This window comes from Falco peregrinus, chromosome 11 (assembly GCF_023634155.1).
Source record: "Falco peregrinus isolate bFalPer1 chromosome 11, bFalPer1.pri, whole genome shotgun sequence".
Lineage (NCBI taxonomy): Eukaryota > Metazoa > Chordata > Aves > Falconiformes > Falconidae > Falco > Falco peregrinus.
Window position 1 is genome coordinate 10,205,768 of NC_073731.1, and position 12,609 is coordinate 10,218,376.

Below are 12,609 nucleotides of genomic sequence, written 5' to 3' on the forward strand. Positions count from 1 at the left end.
CTATTATTCAGCTATTATTGCTGAATAATGACTTAGCAAGCCTAAAATCAGTAAATTGGGAAGCTTGGGGAGTTTCAGCCATTCATCCTAGTTTGCCTGGCTGAAGATAGCTGGTTTGTTTTGACATCAGTGTCTTATAGTGTGCAATGTCTCTGAACATCAGTAATGTAAAATTTCACATTTTTCTTTTCCTATCCTCCTTTTTTTTATCCCAGCAAAACTTTCCAACCATCACTCAAAGCTAAAAAAAAAAAAAAAAAGCCAACCACTGTACCTTAATTCCCTGTTGTATTTTCTGCTTCTAGCTGAAAAGCTATCTTAACTTCAAGCTGTAAGTGGGTGAAACCAAGAATCATGGGAAGTCTCACCAAAATTAAGTTGTTTGGGTACGGGAGGGAGGAGTGTTAAAACCTCGGGGCACGAGTTGATGCAGGAAGCTGCCAACAGGTCTTCCTGCAAACAGGCTGATGGCACCCTGCAGGGGTGAAAAAGATCTCAGTCCCCCATGCTGGAGTTTTCCCCCTCCAGCCAGATTTGCTTCACTACAAAAATGAAAGGACAGGTGATACTTTCGTTTTGTAGATGAGGGGGAAATGGGGTCAGTTACTTCTCTCGTTGCAAGAAAACAGAAAAAGCAGAAGGATGAAGCGGGTTTGTTTCTAGCTGAGTGAAAGCAGGCATTCAGTTTCTGTTTTGCCTTGCATCTCAGAAAGTTCTAATAGCAAGGAAGGGCTGTAAGAAGCTGAATCTTCAGTAACAGCTGAGTAACATCTCACTGCTGATGCTTATAGCAGGATTTCTATGGAGCTGGGCTGTGGTAAAACACATATGTTAATTTTAATTTCCTTTTTGAAGTTCTATGCAGCTACTTTGGGGTAGTGGGATGTGATATTGGGACTCATGTCTTTGAAGTATAATGCCTTATCTAGCAGCTTCTTAAGACAGTGAGCAGAAGGCAGCTGAACCCTTGCATGACAGTTGTTAGACACCAAGAGGATAGGTGTTTTCCAAGCTAGCTACGTGGTAATATGTTTTAGATATGTTCTTTCAGGGCTGTTCTACAATGACACTCTGTCCTCTAGATAAGTCCCACTCTAGCCTGCCTTCCTTCTGTAAACAGGCAGTACTGCTAAAGGCTTCTTGTTTTTGTTTTGTTTTTCAGAAATAAGGAAGAAAAACATTCTTTGAGTCTTTAACTGCATTGTTTGGTACCAGCAGCTGGAGCTAAGTGTCACTGGTCAGTCCACTGTCATAAATACAAGGTCAAAGTGGTATCTGAAACTGTTGATGTGAGTGATCCAAAACGGCCTTCTTTAAGAAAGAATGGAAAACATATGTCAAACATATCCTTTCCAGTCTATTCTGTACTATCCTTGCAACAGGACTTCATGGGTGTGATGTCATGGGCAGCAATGAATGACAAAAGTCAGCAGAAATAACCCTTCATTCTGATGTTTTCTGACATTTTCTATTTAGATAACTGCCAATATTAATGTAATTCTCATTTTCTATCCAGAAACTGGAATGAAAAATTTCTAACATATCTGATTGTATACTATGTTAGACTTATCAGTTGTTTCAAAAAGACTGTCACATTCCACTTTTTTAAAGTGGAAAAAAAAATCACCAGCAAGAGTTGGCTTTCTGGTCCAGGAGTCAGTGTTATTCAATTAAGTGTGTTGGCATTTCTCTATACATCTTTTCTTGAACAGCAGTCACAATTAATAAGTCCATCAACTTTCACTGCCGCTGTTCAACTCAATTTGTAGTTGCCAGGTGCTTTTTGGAAATATGGGAAGATTGGCTGAAATTCTAGAAAACTCCATCTGGACTTTTTTTTTTGTTCCACAGAAGCAGTGATACATAATCTGTTATCAACATGTCAGCCAGTGCTGACCAAATATGATCACCTGAGACTGTGAAGCACCCACAGCCTTTCTGGTTTAGCACAAGAGGAAAAGCCTGACTCTGAACTTAAAACAACCTAGCGTATCACGCTGCTCATCACAACCAAAAGCAGGTTTTTTAAATGCTATCATTTTGTACCACAAACCTTGCAGCAAGGGGAATTGCATTATCTCATCTCCAGTAATAGTTTATAATGACAGCAAAGTTTTTTAAATGTGATCTGTCTTCTGTTGCACAAATAGGGAGAGGAAGTGCCAGGTTTTATAAAATAGCTTAACCCTATGTTTACACCATATAACGTATTTAGCTGGCAGGAACAGATTCTCCAGCTCCACAAACAGCATGCTTCTGCTCCCAACAGATAAGAAAATGGTATGTACAATGCATTGATTTTCCTTCTAGTACAACACAATAACGATGCTAAAGTTGTAAATCTGACATTAGCAGATATTTAGAATGGATATGGATGAAGTGTGCAGTATTTTATATTTAGCGGGGAAATTACAAGAAGGCTTTGTATATTATTTCCTACACACACACACACCTGCTTTTTTATTTTTTTTTAATCTTTTTGTCCTTTATACTTAGTTTCTGGTTTTTTTCTCTTTCATCCACAAGGCTTAGTTCTATTTGAATTATTTTTGGATATTGTCCCAGATGCCACAGGTTGCTGTGGTAATTTATAAATAATATAAATCCAGTAACCATAAAATTGGGTTCCATGTTTCAAATTGTTTTCTGTGACCTTCTTCTCTGTGTCGTGACCCTTTTTCATAAGCAGTGGTTTGCATCACCAATTCCACCTGTTCTTTCAGGAGATTGACTATTCCTGTTTTGTGCTGGTAAGAAAAAAGTAGAAGCAACAAGTAATGTGTCTTGCTTCATGTATATTGAAATGATCTGGGTAATGTGATATCATAACTAATAGCAATAACCTTAGCAGTTTTCCACAATAGTCTGTTCAATAATTTGCTATTAATATTGTGAATTGTTCTTCCTGGCTATGTTTACTTGATATGTCTAATGGTTTTGCCCTCATAATTCTCCCTGCCTCAGTTAAGCTAATAGCTATGACCCTTTCCTGTTAGCCTGTTGCTGCTCTTCATCATAAAACAAATTTGCTGACACTATGTAAAGTACAGTACTCAGTTCTTGCAGTCCAATTTTGACCCGGTGAGAGAAGAATTTTTTCACCTCAGAGGTGCTTATGGACAACAGAAAAAAGGCCTTTGGTCAAGGACTTCTGATCTTTGAATGTGTTACAAGCCACTTTACTGGACAGTGCATACATACTGACAGTGCATATGGTGCTGGGATATAGCACTACCTTTAGCTCTTCAATAAGAAAAATTTCTGATCTCTTCTGGACTGAGACAGACACCTAATGGGTGGGCTTGGAAATATGCCAATCACTTTCATATGTACGAAACCCATTTATATGGATGGGAGGGAAAATATACCTCAGTTAATCAAAGCTCTTCAACTTATTGTTCAAGAATTCGGCATTTATTTACAACTGTCATGGCACCTTGTCAGAGTGTTATTTACTGCCTTTGCTACCATTTCAGACAGAAGGCATTGCCAAAATTAGTTTTCTTCCAAGATTTCAGTTCTTTGATTTTGATACAGCTGTGATCTTGCCTTGGCAGTATTTTGCACTTTCCTGATAGCCCCAGTGAAGTGATCTATTAAACCAGCATTACCAATTTCAAAATGTCTTTGCCACCTAGGTAACTGTATCGACTGAGGTCTGATGGTAGTATCATTTCATCAGCTGGTTCATAAACGAGGACTCTGAAAGCCGGCATGTAGCCGTTAGAACAGTAATAATCACTTTTGACCAATTTGTAGAGAGAACTATGTCAGATAGTCAGACTGACATAGTCTATGTCAGATATCTAAGCTCCAAGGCCCCCCTTACAACCTCTCGCCAAACTTCAAGTGTGATAGAAACATGGAGGTTAATAACAATGACTTCTTTACAGCAAAGAAACATGACTCCTTGTTTAGAAGTAGAAAACATTAAGCTGTTGTAACTTTGTTCTAAACGTTTGTTTGAAACTCTCAGAGAAACTGCACTTTCCTAATTTCTTTCCTCATCCGTGCTTTTGTATCTCCTAACAGATCCTCTTTGTAAATACTTGTGTGGTCAATTCCAATTCCTCTTTTCAGCAGAGTAACTTAAAGACTTTCATTGTCCTGCCTGAAAAACATCGGTCCCAGCAGACATCTAAATCGCATCAGGCAGCATGTAAACTTTGTCTCCTATTCATCAATCTTACCAGTTTCTTCTGTGAAAGCACAAAGTAAAGTGGCTGTGAATAATAGAGGATGCACATATTTTGGAATGCCTTCTTGGCATTTGTTCTTGGCATGTCAATGTAGTCAAATCAGCTGGCAAAAATACTGGAACACCTCCTCTCTTTGATAAAAGAACTAGTTACTTTAAAGAAACATCTATCATGAAAAACAAGAGGCCAAAAGAATTTGAAAAAATAGAGGATGTTAACCCTTACAAATAGGTAATAAGGCATGGCCTTTGGAGAAGGAATAAACTCCATAAATACACCAAGTTAAGAAATAACAAGATAATATCAAGGAGAACCAAATGGTTGATGGGACCAAACAGAAAATTACTTGAAATATGTGTGAAATATCCTAATTAACATACTAAAACATCACCCTCGAGCAAAGAAAGCCCCCTACTAACAAAGCCCCCTCCCCACAGAACGTGCTGTGAAAAGAAATAATACTGTACCTCTAAAAGGAGAAGAGGCTCATAAGAACCAATCAGAATTGTGACTAAATGTAATTAAAAACAATTGTTTGAGGTGTATAAAATGTTTTAAAATGTGTTAAGAGGCACGCTAGCTTTGTGGGTTTGCCACCTAACATCCATTTCTGCATAGACATGTGACAAACAACTGTCTCGGCTCTGCGTGGATCAGCTCTTGCACACTGGGTGAAGAACCCAGATCTGGGATAACACCTTCAGTGGGCAAATCTGTACAGAGGCTAATGACACCCAGAAGGCCCATCCTCTGGATACTGTCATCGGTTGTATCATTTCCAGATGGACATTCAGTTCTTGGCTGACAGGTTTGTTGGTGTTCCATGGAGATGTGTTTCTGGGGCATGAGCAGGCTGGCCTTATGAGGAACAAAACAAATGTCCAGGCTGCTTATTGAAACAAATCCTTCTGTTGTAATACTTAGCTGGATGGATCCAACTTACTCAGAGTGGCAGAAGGGCAAGGATCACATTAAAACTGTAATTGTTCTGTCTCTGTTCCTGATCTGGTATCAAGATGCAGTCTAGATGGGTACAACTCAGTCAGGCAAGGTAGCATGTGCCTGCTATTTCTGAAGTTATATTTTATGCCAGGGACTATTATTTTCTCTGTCTTGCCTGCTTCATGGTTTGTGGTTATAAAATCCTCCATAAATTATGCACTTCTCTTAATTTCTCTGGACGCTGCCTCAATAACCAGTCTCACCCCAACTGTATTTATTATAAACAACTTCACCAGGTTAATCTCTATTGCCTGCTCCACAAGCCACAATTACTGATAGCTACAGTCTCGGTGGTTTTGAACTACTCTCCATGGTAAAACTGTTCAGGAATATGCCTCTGCTTTAAAGCAATGTTAATATGTTTCTTTCCTATATGCACAATTCCAAGTCAGCTGTCTTAAGGATATTTGACTAACAAAACTAAAACAAGAAAATTGCACTAAATATAAAACACAGAAAAGTGCAGTGTTTTGGAAGTCCTCCTTTCTGGAATGAATGATATTAAACAAATTAAAGCAAAAATTCAATTTGTATTAAGTTACAGAATGAAATTCATAGTGAATTAATCATGGGAGTCAATTGGTCAGGCATTGGAAATGCTAGCAAATCACACCAAACACTATAAAGGCTGAAAAGTTCTTTTCAACAATCAAATAATTTGAGTTATTTGCCTGCAAATAAAATTTTAATAATGACACTAATGTTTGGATATATTTGTGTAAAATAAGTAGTGGCTATTTATAATCCAACCAAAATTTGTATTCTTGCTTAATTAATTGTGTGTGTGTGTGTTTAACCATAGTTGTGGCACTTCAGTGAATTTGTGATTTATTAAAAATAACTTGAGATTAATAAATGACAGCTCTTACTGTAATGAAGTTCTTCCCAGCATCAGTATTAGCTTCAAAACTTTACGTAGTTAAAAGTAGAGTGAATGTAAGTAGGTACACATAGCTGCTGGAGTACATTGCTAGATTTATTTTGGTGATAGCCACTGCAAATACGGCAGTACCGGAGTAGTAGAGCCTTTTGGGGGGAGGCTTTTAGTGCAAAATTATTATTCTAAGCCCCAGAAACTTTTGAGGCTAATTCTTGTATAGCAATAGTTAGAACCCCAGCATCTTTTACTGATAGTGCAAGGGTATCTGACAGCTTCTTACCAAGTATAACCTAAGAATAATGAGTCCAATAGGATTAACCATAGTCATCTCTGCCAATTTGCCAAGGAAAACAGCTAAAATTGAAAGGTTCTTTCTGGTCAAAGGTCATGTTTGCTGATGAGTTTTCTACCTACTTAAGAGTGTGTTGTTTACTAAAAGAAGGTGTGTTGTGCTAGACTTCTATGTTTGAAGACTTTTGTTGTTTGCACCATACATGACAGCTTCCCACAAGAAACTCTGCTGAGTTTTACGTAGTTCCTCTGTGTGACTTGTAATGCATCCTTTAAGAAAAAAACATCTCTTTTGAAATTTACATCTCTAAAACGTGCTTGTAGTCATAAGGCAACAACTTCTGCCTCCTTATTAGCTGACTTTAACACTGTATAGTTATTTATGGGATAGATTGAAAGTATAAATGCTTCTTCATTAATCTATGACTTAGGTTTAATCAGCGCTGAGATTTGGGGTTTGGGGACCATTAAGGCAGTTCTACCATTTACCCTGCTCTGTGTCATCACTACCAGTTAAACATAACTTTGTAAATGAAGAGTATTCTTGCCACCTATTAATTGCCTCCTGGGATGGAAATGCCTTTTAGCTTCATTCAGTGTAGCTTTTTGTATGCAGATTTCTCAACCATTAATCACTACACTCAGGACTCACAATCTTTCAGCATTAGACTTATGGCTGCAGGATAGGAATTGTTTTTTTGGCTGGTTTGGGTTTTTTTTTCTGTTTGCCGTTTTGTGGGTTTTTGCGTGTGTGTGTGTGTGTGCATGTGCCACATTTTGATAGGGAATTAGGAGAAACTATGTGCATTGAACTCTAACCACCAAATCCCCTCTGTTCTGGACAGATAATACTAGTGTCAGTGGTTAAAGACAACATTTCCATACTTTGAGTAAAAGTTTTTTACAAATATTTTGGAGAAGAGAAGAAAAAAGACATCCAATGATTTTTTAAGTTATCTTTCCTAAACATGACTTGCCAAAGTCTTATGCTAAATAGAGTAATATTAAAAATGAGGTAGAACTATTTTGATTTCATAAATGCACAGATAATTGTAAGTTGTTTGGAAAAAGGACACTTAATTCAGTGAACTTATTTAAAGGAAAAATAGAAGGAACTCTGTGATCTTCATGTATTTTTTGGATCTGCTAAATCTTTTCACTACCCAATTGTACTGACCATAAAAGTGAGAGTAAAAAATATTAACGATAATAATAATTTGCATATTAAATTTATTTGTTAAAAATGTTAGTGTACTTTTTGAGATCTTGGAGGCTATATGATACAAGTTGCTAAGAAGTGTCCTTGAGGAGCAAAAATTTCTTGTGTCTAGACTGGCAGTTTTTACACCACCTCCTTTTAAGCCTCCTCTTTCACTCCCTCAAATCTTTGCACAGTGGTTGCTTCTTACCAGCCTACCCCAGCGATCATAGGTCACCCTGTGAGGAGCACAATATGTAGCTACTGTAGTTACTTTGCATCCTCTGAACAGCCCTGGAAATTTTGCACTTTTTAAGAGATTGGGTGACTATATTTCAGGATGTAGGTGCTAAGGCATGGAGACTTAGCTAATTGCCCAAAATAGTAGAAGTATCAAGTAGCAGGGGTGGGAATTAGTAACATACCTTGAGGTTCAGTGCAGTAATTTGAATTCTGAGATGTGGCATTCCCATTGGGCCAGAACAAATGACATAAGGTAGTGAGACAGCCTTCTGTCTTAAACTACTGTTTCATTTCCTAGTTAAATGAACTGAGGTTTGGGCTTTTCATTTCAGCAAGGCAAACAGGCTGAGAGATGGTGGTTTTGACCATTTTGAACTTCTGTGGACTGTCCTCCATAGAAGGACACTCACTAAAGGCATAAAGTTTTGTGTGATAACCTTTAAAATTAATTTTAAAACTGTAAAATGCTATCGTGCCTCTGTGCTGCGTAAAAGGCTACTGCTAAATTCTATAGAAGCATAGGAGGTGAGTTAGAAATGCATACCTGTTTTTCATGATTCTGTTCTGTTACTTGGTACTGTTTAGTAAGAGATTATAGAAAAACCTCAGTTATGGAGCTTTAAAAGGAGAACATAATCCCTTTGTGTTTGCACTTAAGATAACTTTGAATTGGAGCTTTGTGAGAGTACAGATCTAACGTGCACAGTTTGTGCAGATGTCTTCATACAATTTGTGAACTGTAGAAAAGACCTAGTTACGTGCTCAAGATAGAAGATAAAGCAATCAGTGCTTCACCGCAGCTAGAGAAACTACTGTGCAATTGGCTTGGCTAGAAATTCTTACCACTACTAAGTAATCATTGTAGGAGGCTATTTCCCTACACATGGTTTCCTCTAAAATTAGAGAAGGTAGACCAATATAAGCAATTTGCTCTTCTTATTAGTTTGGAGGTTTAAGCAGCTTTCCTGAGCAGAAACACCCCTGGAATACAGTACAAAGCTGGTAAAGGAGATATTATCTCTTTCATAATGTATGTAACAAACACAAGCAAAATTCTGGTGAGTGGAAGGGAACTGTGGAGAAAAGTGCGATAGAAACATGAGTAGACTGCAACAAGGACAGCATAGAAAACCCTGTTACAGGGCCACTAGTTGCAACCACTTTCACTTGACGATTTATGGGAATAGCACTAATGCACACAGCCTCTCAGAAAAAAAGATTTTTCTCTGTCTTAGGATTTCAGTCATTCTCCCAGAGCCTGGGCTTCTCATCTTTTTGGGATCACTGTCTCCTGTCATCCTGTCTCTGAAAAATTATGACTGAGTCAGTTTCACCTGCTGTGCACAAGCATAGCTACCCATAATGAAGCACCAACTTCAGCAAACACCTTTTGAAATTCTTCTTTTTAAAGATGGGGCTCTTTTCTTGTAAAAGAGGTCCATTAAAATAGTAAGAAGCTCCTTGATGTGTTCTTCACCAAAGAAATATGTGACACTTCATAGGCAATGTTCTGTAACTACCTTACTTTTTTTTTTTTTCTAACATTTCTTTTGCTTTTGTTGTTTCCCCATGTATATGTATCTGTTTGAGATGACAGGCTTAGACCTAAATGTATAGTAGTCATTTTAGAAATTAAAAAAAAAAAAAGAAAGAAAGAAAGAAAGAAAATGCCCTTGGCATCATGGAATAGTTTTATGCTCCTTGGGAAGTGTATAACACTCACCATGGAGAAATAAGGTGTTTCAGTCTTTACTAGTTACAGTTGACTCCGTGATGGAGAAACGAGTAAGAGATCTCTGCTGATTCTGTGGAACAAGCCAGGGGCAAGAGTAGACAGAGAAGTAAAACCTGCATTTTTCTGGCAGTGTGACTCTGTGTGTGTGTGTCACTAGTCTGGCTTTCCAGCTGAGATCTCCCGAGGATGCAAAGCTCGGTAATGACTTCCTGAACCCTGCAGCAGACACCTCTGTTGCCCCTTCTGCTTGGCATCATCCAGAGGCCAGCATATGGCCTGACAGAGAGGGAATTAAACTGTTGCCTCACTCATCTGCATTTAGCAGAGTAAATAACACCAACTAGCAAGTTATGAGATGTAAATAGAGGAGTAACTGCCTTTGCTGTGAAATGAGGTCTTACTGTGTTAAACAACCATGCTTCAGCCTGTATCACAGAAGAGGCATTCTCATGCTCCTTGTGTAAGCCAGCTTTGATTACTGAGTGCCCGCATGATGTTCAGATGCATATGATGCAGTCCTTACTATCAATATTTACTATCTAATAGTTGTATTGCTACACAGAAGCAAATAGAAACGTGATAGGTGATTCCGGACAAGTTAGGATAGTAGTAACTAAGGTCAGGAATGAAAGGCAGCATCACTCAGAAATTAAGCTGTTTCCTCTTTTTCTTTTTATTTTTGTATGATGTCTAGCAGCCATTACTTACTTTCTTAAAGCCTACAAGTCTGAGTGACATATACCTATACCAATTAAAGCAATTCAGAGCATTTTTATGAAGCGGCTTTCCTAACAGAAGTGCACCTGTTGTGTCCTGTTCCTTTCCTCTTCCTGCCTTCAAAATCTAATGGTTTTCTGGGCAGGTTTGGCTGTAGTTCAAATTCTGCCCTTAGTTTTCTTGCATGATGACTACCCCTCACAGTTAAATACCTATATAAGCTCAGTTGTATGCTCTTTTTCAGCTCCAGGTGGAGGATCTTAGTGAGCATCATGTAGCTAAATAGCTACTTGGTATTCATTTAGTGACTGACTTCATCTACATTACAGGAATGCACCTGGGAGGTATTTGAAAGCAAAAAAGATGCAAGTGGGGACCAGCTTTTGGTGACTACAGGAATGCAACATTTCTGAGAAGTGATATATCAATTCCAATCCAAATCCAAAAAATAGGTGAAAAGAAATTAGGAGTCATCCAGGTGCAAAGAGAGAGTGGCTTAGGTAACTTCAGAAATTGTGCAACTGCATGATGTGTAAGAGCAGAGTTAATGAGAAGAAGTGATGGAACTGTGTGAACTCACAGGCAAAAGCTGCTAGACAGAACTCAACAGAAGCAGGGAAGGAGTTGTATGAAATTTTCCAGCTCTGGAAAATGCAAGCTTTACAAAAAGGCTGAGACTCTTTCCTGCCGTGAAACTCCCCATAATAACAACACCCTAAGGTGGGGAGTCAGCTCTCTCTACCGCTCTGTAGTTTAGTGACTGTGATGTCGAATTTGTGAATACAATTTGTGTTGTGAAAACAGACTGGAAACATTAGGTACACTAAAATAAAAGCAAAAGAGAAACAGCGGGGTATTCACTGACTGATCTGCTCCTACCCCATTCTACAGAATCCAAACTCTGTTGTGCGTTGCATTTGATGAGATGGAGATGTTCCAGTGGAAACACATCACACATGAACTCTTAGTCAACTCCTCTACTCCTGAAAGAGGTGATTATTTTGGCTGATAACCATTGTATCATCTGTAATCACACAGTCACCATGCAGAGACTCCACTACTTACAACCACTCTCATTTTAGTATCCCAAATAATTTTGAAACCAAATATTATTTTATTTTTCACTCCAGATTAGTTCATTAAAAATAATTAAAAACAGATGTGACTTCTCCTGACCTGGAAAAGCACTCTGCAAAAATTATGAAGCTGATTTCCCATACACATACATCCTGATGTCCTTTAAGTGTTAATGTTGATTAACCACGATGCTGACGGTAAAGCACAAAAGCACAATCCTGCGTTGGGCTCCTAGAAGTTGTCCACATTGAGAAGCCGAATGTAATGTCTCTGACAATCACATAATAAAGGTCAAATCAGTCTCAAGGAGTCAAATACAATACAAATATGAAATAAGTATAGCAGTCGATGGCTCTTCTGTCAGGACAAGCACATGCTGTTGAGTGAATGAGCTTGCATTTCTATTCTGTGGGGAGGCAAGCACGTAGTATAGCTGCAGTCCACATCTTTGGTACAGATCACAATCTTTCTGCATGCTCCCTTCCCTAAAGACATGGTCACAGAGGCAGCCTGTGCTTTGAAGCATACTGTTTTGTTATGGCAATTCCTGAATGGATTTTTTACATGTGCATGCAGGCAGTCTTAGATGTGTGGGTTGCGGGGAGTTGTTCTGAATGCTCTCAGTGAGCTTCCAGTACCAGAGATCTACTGCAAGGACACTAGAAATAGTACCAAAGGGATTGTGTGTTGCAGGTTTTGGGAAAACTAATTCAGCGCTCTTATTTGCAGCAACATAGTCACTGGCAGCCCAGCAAGCTGTGCAGTTCTCTCTTTATTGTGTTTTAAATGGAGCTGGCTTTTGGTGTGTATAACTGGGAAGTTACAGTGATATTAATTAAGTCCCACATGTAGAAGCCAATTTTTAAAGACTGAAACTGTGAACTTAAAAAGATAAAGTCTGGTAGCAGCCCATAAAAGCTCTCAAATTGAGGTTTCTTTCCTTTCTGGAATATGTACCATAATTAGTCCCATAGATCTTTGGTTTTACTAGTGTGATAGCTTTTTATGCTGCAGACTAGATGTTCTAACAGGATGTGTATGCATAAAGATAAATGGCGTTCTATAATAGCACCCCCACAACATATTTGCTAGATTTGTAAGCCGCTGTTCTGTAGACCCACACAGCTTCCTGTGTGCTTTGTGCCAATACTTTTAAAGGCAAGTTATGTTATTTTTTGGCTCTGTGTGTTCCTAATGAATGATTAAATATTAATTGCCTCCAGTGCCTGCTGATGGCATGAGATGATCTGACAATTACGAATACTTT

The 12,609-nt window shown here is 38.4% G+C and overlaps 1 long non-coding RNA gene across 2 annotated transcripts in view; it reads left to right on the forward strand.

The window, feature by feature from the left end:
* The first annotated feature begins 287 nt into the window (after positions 1-287).
* Positions 288-12,609, forward strand: part of LOC129785346 (uncharacterized) — a 51,815-nt gene continuing 39,493 nt past the window's right edge. Inside the window, exons 1-2 of one of the 2 annotated variants that reach the window (XR_008749273.1) lie at positions 288-562; positions 1,163-1,237. This is a non-coding gene — a long non-coding RNA (uncharacterized LOC129785346). Of the gene's footprint in view, positions 563-617; positions 818-1,162; positions 1,238-12,609 lie in introns of those variants that run through there. The other variant, XR_008749272.1, reaches the window with a different exon arrangement.